Raw genomic sequence first — 6,820 nt, forward strand, 5'->3', positions numbered from 1 at the left:
CATTGCACGACACTGACCAGCGGTGCTGACGTGCTACATCTAACTGCCGATCAGCTCTAGCACATCTTGGATGCGCTCTCCAACTGCCTTCCAACCAGGTTCTAAGTTATGATACTTAGTGAAAGGTGAAACAAGAGTGGCTAAAATACACAGTGCAAAGACAAACACACAAGAAACGCTTTTCATTTCAAAATGAAACACTGAGTCTAGATCTCGATGTAAAGTCGACCTAATACGGTACTTGAACACCTCGTTGACGTCTCTAGACTCCCAACATACTCAATTTTCTGTTCCAGTATTGTCAGGCTGTTCGCCACGATCCGCGGCTTTGGGCATGGAACATTGTATGTAATCAATTCCCTCTCTTTCCTCTACCCTATGTCTATGAACGTAGCTACACCAAGCCTGTATGCTGCTCGCTTTGAGTAAGCCCCGTTCACCGGATATCTCGAAACGTCGGTCGCACATCTGACTGCAAATCCCCATGACGCAGCTCACTAGAACTAGGTGTGGGTCCTCTTCACTCAGTAGAGACAGAGTCGAGCGAGCTGTAACTCCCGGTGACGAGATGCGGGCTCACTTACCGGCCAGTATGGCAACTTCCCCATGACTCACACCCCCAAGACCAAGTGAATACGGTAGTAACGATGCCTAGTTGCAACGCTGACGCCCAGACCTCTGGTCGGTTGAGTTGCTCCCAGCACATCGGCACGTCGTCCCTACATCCCCTATATGCAGGAATGGACTCAGATGGAGTGCAGTGCGCATCCAATATGTGCTAGAGCTGTTAGCCAGTTAGTTGTAGCACGTCATTACCGTCGATCAGTGTCTTGCAATGTTATCGCATGAGTTGATTGTTTAGTAACTGGTGGTGTTAGTGGACAGTATAGCGTAACTTATAGTTCCTTGGTCTTTCTCTTTTGTATAAGAATAAATAAAATAAACGTTAGTCATACGGGCGAAAATTAAAACAAACAAACAAACATCTGAACTAAATATTGCGACAGAGCTTTCGGCCATATTTTCAATTCATTGCATTCCCAACTCCTCACAACCACGCGCTCTTCAGCCGAACCATACAGACACCAGCAAGGACACTTCCGTTGAGAGATAATATTCCTCCACGCCTCTAGACAGCTGTTTCGCTCCCTGTCGGAGCTCATCAGTAGAGGATGATAATGATGATAATGGAGGAATGATCATTCTTATACACCAGAAATGGCGCAAGTGCGCGCTTTTCACATATATCAATGGCATATGCAAGCTGCTAAAATGGTAAAGTGTGAGAACAGCGATAAATAATCATAGTACGCGCTCATTGGTGGAGAAACACACTACACAAGCGACGAAAATCTTACTCGGAATACTGATGCCAATGGAAAGTACATGTATGTTGTTTATTATTATAATGTTGCAATGTCCATGTATGCAGGCGAGGCGAGACTCACCGCCGAGATCCCCCAACGCGACAGGCTCGGTTGCCGTTCAGGATTCACACCGACCTGTCCGCCCGTCAACAGGATAGACAGCGGGAGGCCCCACTGATGCCGATGTCGATGCACACCAGGAAACTGGTAGTCGTGCGTGTGATACTAACAGGTCTAGTAGCAACCACTGACAAACGAGAGGCCAGCTGGGGCATTCACTCCAGTCAGGGATGCTTGGTCGACGCTTCGTATCAGCAGCTCAGCTCAGTTTGATCAAAGATGTTGCAGATGTGTCTTGCTTTCCTCCTTCCTTCTTCACCGACTCGTCTTGTCATCTCTCCTTCTTTCTTCACCGACTCTTCGTGTCCACTCTGCTCTGCCACTAACGGCGCATTAAAACTTCAGAACTAAATATTGCGACAGAGCTTTCGGCCATATTTTCAATTCATTGCATTCCCAACTCCTCACAACCACGCGCTCTTCAGCCGAACCATACAGACACCAGCAAGGACACTTCCGTTGAGAGATAATATTCCTCCACGCCTCTAGACAGCTGTTTCGCTCCCTGTCGGAGCTCATCAGTAGAGGATGATAATGATGATAATGGAGGAATGATCATTCTTATACACCAGAAATGGCGCAAGTGCGCGCTTTCCACATATATCAATGGCATATGCAAGCTGCTAAAATGGTAAAGTGTGAGAACAGCGATAAATAATCATAGTACGCGCTCATTGGTGGAGAAACACACCACACAAGCGACGAAAATCTTACTCGGAATACTGATGCCAATGGAAAGTACATGTATGTTGTTTATTATTATGATGTTGCAATGTCCATGTATGCAGGCGAGGCGAAACAAACATCTAACTACTTTAATATGTGAGCACTGTAAGCAGCCTAGGGACTTTAGACAACTGTCTAACTGCTTATGTGGATGCATTTTGGATGTGGATGTATTCCAGTAGGCTTTGACCTTTTTTGTTTGGGCTTGATAATCATCCAGACGCGCCACAGCATGTGTCTGCCGTCCTTCACGCACGTGCCAACGTCACAGGGTTGGCTGTACAATTTTGTTTACAAAGCTGGCCTCTGCTGGGACGGTAGGATCGAAGTTCGAATCAATGTCAGACACTCTCTTTCTGGGCGGATTCCTTATGACCGTACATGGTATTTCGAAGCCGTCTCTTGAGTCTTGTCCAGGCAGTTACACATGAGCAGTGGTAGTGTCATTGCGCCTGTGTGCTATAGCAGCATTGAGTTTGACAGGTTCTTGTCAGTCTAGTCGGCGGGATAGACGCTGCTGCCTGCTGGATGGTGCACGTCCAAATAAGAAGACAAGACAGTGTTGTGTTGATGTCAATGCTGACCACCGCGGCCGTGCTGCTCTGCCCGATCCTTGGCTTGTGTAGGCAGGCATGCTCATGGCATGATTTTCTCGCACAGCAAAAAAGAATGCATGTAGCATCCCGACTATGGTGATTTTTGTAGTAAGACGCCATTGCACTCTGGTATACACCAGCAATGAGTGAGATACGCGAGATGCGACAAACATATGAATGAAGAAGTGCAGCTTTGCATCCTCGCCAGTTACCGTTTACTTTTTTAGTTTGGCTTATTAATAACGAGGACGAACCTGCGTGACATCCACAGACTGTGAATGACCACAATGTACATGAGTATAGGATATCTACGTTGATTTTTTTTCCTGAAGATGTTAACATTGAATAAGCATCAATTTCCAGCATGGTTTGGTGACGTTAGAAATGTTTTGAGACTACAGAATCTACGTTTAGAAACGGGTTTGCTCCCACACTGGAGCTCGCGCTATTCCGCCGACTTGACTTGACACTTGACTGACTCACGACTGCCATCCAGAGAACACGAGAAGTCCATCGAATCTTCGTCTCGGCAAACCTGCAAGAAAGCACCACTCCCTGCTCAATACACAGTGTTTCGGGGAATTCCCCCCTCATCAGTTGAGCTTGAGTAGGCTGAGGAAGATTGTGCCTGAAGAGCTCCAGGGCGGGAGCAAACACATTCCTAAACAAAATCATCGCCGAAGTCGCAACCTCTATTTCGTAGTATCTAAGTTGATAAAATTAAAATATTTCTCCAAATGCTTGTGCATGGCCAAATACAAAGGAAAGTTGAGGAGTAACGGCGTGTGAAGGAAGGAATATAATATCTTTCTTCCTTCACAATATTATTGTGTGCTGCATAAAGGATCGGACCCCAACTGCAGTCCGATGCTCAAAAGGATACGAAGCACTACTGTCATACTGTTCAATCAACGGGGATCGGCAGAGAACAATATGAAGGATTTGACAGTACATTGGAGTTTGAAAATGGAGCCATAACGAGCATGGTGCTTCAAAAAATAAAATATAACCATTCAACAGTGCACCTAAGTCCTTACTCACTAGATGAGGGTATGGAGAAGTGAAAATGTCTGAAGGATATGTTTGACTGTCACCACCAAGACTAGAGACCTTCGCTTGAGGCCAGCGATGCTCTAACCACTGAGCTACGGTGTATGTAAGCACATTTGCTTTGCCCGTACAAGAGGCGTTTCCACTGAGCTATGATATAGATGTCATGCCAGCAGAGGCTGTGGAATATTTCCCTCAGTCTCAGACTTCTACACTACATGTAATGTTATGTAGATTAACCCATGATCAGCTAGAACTGAGCTAGCTCCGGAGTGTGTATCGGACAAGATATGCTGACAGCACAATGATGACACTGGGGCGCTAGACTCGCCGACTCCATAATGACCACGTGCGCACTCTGTTGACAGCCAGGCTTTGTTCATGTTCGTTATCAATTATGTCAGGCTAGCCTAGCCGGCTAGCACGCAGCTCAAACTAAAACTAAGAAAACAGTAAAAATAAAATATTGTTGAGTTGATCTACATCGCCCGAGCAGGCTTGGCATGCACTACTACGTGCTAGTACTACTTGGTAAGTGCATGCAAGCGCAAGTGCAGTTTACAACCGTCATCATGGTCACGTGTAGCGCATCGACCCTTGCCTCATGCGATTTCACAAATCTGCGGCAGCAATGTCACGCCACCCCCTCCCCCCTCTCCTAGCACACAAAACAGTGACACACGCACACACTCACACACACACACACACGCACCTTTTGATCTTTTGACGCACATCGCCAAAGCGAATGATAGCCGTGCTACAGCAGAAGCCATAGTAGCTTGTGCTGGAATTGCATTGCACCATTCAACAGCTTGCAAGGCTGAGGAATTGAACGCCACTATTCAGCCTGGTCTACACCACACAGCTACTTCGAAGTCTGACGTGGTTTGTTTCTGGCCAGTGAATCCCTACTTGGTCTTTTCGTGTTTTCCCCCGCACACATCACACCACATACTGTGGCATGTACATAATTATACTGGCTGTTGGTAACCACCCAGGCAAGGAGAATGAAAGAGAAGAAAGACGTGTGTGACCATAATCGTCGGGAATCGAACCCGCAACGTCTCGATTGGAAATTGCTGCACAAACCACTGCACCAAATGGGACACTCATGCACACGGACATGCACATACACACACACACCTCACCTCAGACCTACCCATCGCGGAAGCGATGATAGTGAACAGCTATATAAAACATAAAACAGACACACACACACACACAAACACACACACACACCAAACACAGCATTTGGGGTTTGCAGACCTTTTCAAAATCACCAGCTAAACCTGAAGGTTCGAGAAGATTGTAAAATACGACGAGAAGTCCTCTGGGTGAAAAGCTACAATCGAGTTTGAAAACAGAAAGGCCAATGGCAGGCGGTTACTGAATACATAAAAAATATCACCATCTAGAAAAGTCAGGTACTAGTATTCGATATTGAATTGCATTCAAGTCACAAACGCACACATGAACACACACACACACACACACACACACACACACACACACACACATGGACACACATATGGACGCACACATAAACCGTGCGTATCAGCTGCACAGTGTCCTCCCCTACTCCGCAGTAACGTCTTTGCCTCGACTGTTGTGCTTTCTAGCTGTATACCATAGTGACTCCAGAGCTGGAATCACAACTTGTTCCGGGTCGTAGTATTCCTTGTCAAGCGCTCGGTAAACACGCCCTATCTCTGCACGTGTGTGCGCTATGTTAGCCCTTGAATAATGGATCACGTCGCCAAGCGCGGAAAGGTTGCCGTGAACTTCCTTGATCAAAAGTTCAATCTCCTGCACAAGGTCTAGCGCCTCGCCACAACTCTTCCTTTCTTGCTCCTGACTGTTCGGTTGGTTCCAGAGCTTATTGGCTAGGAAGGCACATACGCGTGACGCGACCCCAGCGCCAACAGTCGCACTGATCCAATAGTCCTTGGAAGCCAGCCTCGCCTGGTCCAGGGCATGTTTCAGCTGCTTACTAGTCCCAGAAAGGTTTTCCAGTACTTCCTGCGCCTTTATCGTGGCAGCATCCCATGTGTCCAGGGCCTTGCCAGTATCACTCAGGCAGTCTGCGAGAAGTAGTCCGTAGGAGGCTAGTTGACTAGGAGGATTGTCCTGTTCTTCACTTTCTTTCTTCTCTCTCACTTTTAAAACTTCCTCCTTCAGTCGTTGCCGATAGGTAGGTGTGGAGAGAATCGAGCTGACCAATGTCTCCGACGCGATCACATATTTTTGGGTTGCAAGTTGCACGTCAGTTATCTTGCTTTCTGCATCACGAAGTTGAGGCAAGTAGGTGCTGTCGATGGAATTCAAGCGAATGCGAATATCCTGGCTAATCCTAGTGTCATCTACCAACCTCTTCGCATAAGCTTCTGCATCGATGTTCTCCATGGCAAGCTTTCACAAGGGACGGACACTCGATGCGCTGAGCAAAACGCAAACCACTATGACTGGATTAAAAATCGGAGACATAAAGACTAAGGGCCCGTTCGTAAATACTTGTATTTACTTAGAGACGGCTAAGAGACATTTCTTTCTTGACCCACCCATCCCCAGAAACGCCCCTCACAAATGCAGAAAATACCACTCATAATAACCACTACACTATGCACACATATACAGTACAGACGACTCCACTTATACCGAACTCGCATAATATGCGCACACCGCGTGAACTTTTTCGTAGTGGCGACGCAGCGGCCGCGCGGGTGCGAAGAAGAGTCATGACAGGGAGTTGTAAAATATCAAATTTTTAGTACTCCAGGTAACGAAAAATATTTTCGTATATTTGCTCTGTTTCGGTCGCGTTTGGACGGATCTTCGCAGCAACTTTCGTTACTCGAACCCGGACAGTCAAAATCGTACGAATTTTGGTTGTGCGCAACCTCTCTTGTGAATATTGCCGCTGTACCGTGATGGCCCCAATTTTTTTACGGTGGGGTGGCATTA

The sequence above is a fragment of the Sycon ciliatum genome, chromosome 10, assembly GCF_964019385.1.
Source record: "Sycon ciliatum chromosome 10, ocSycCili1.1, whole genome shotgun sequence".
In the NCBI taxonomy this organism is placed as follows: Eukaryota; Metazoa; Porifera; class Calcarea; order Leucosolenida; family Sycettidae; genus Sycon; species Sycon ciliatum.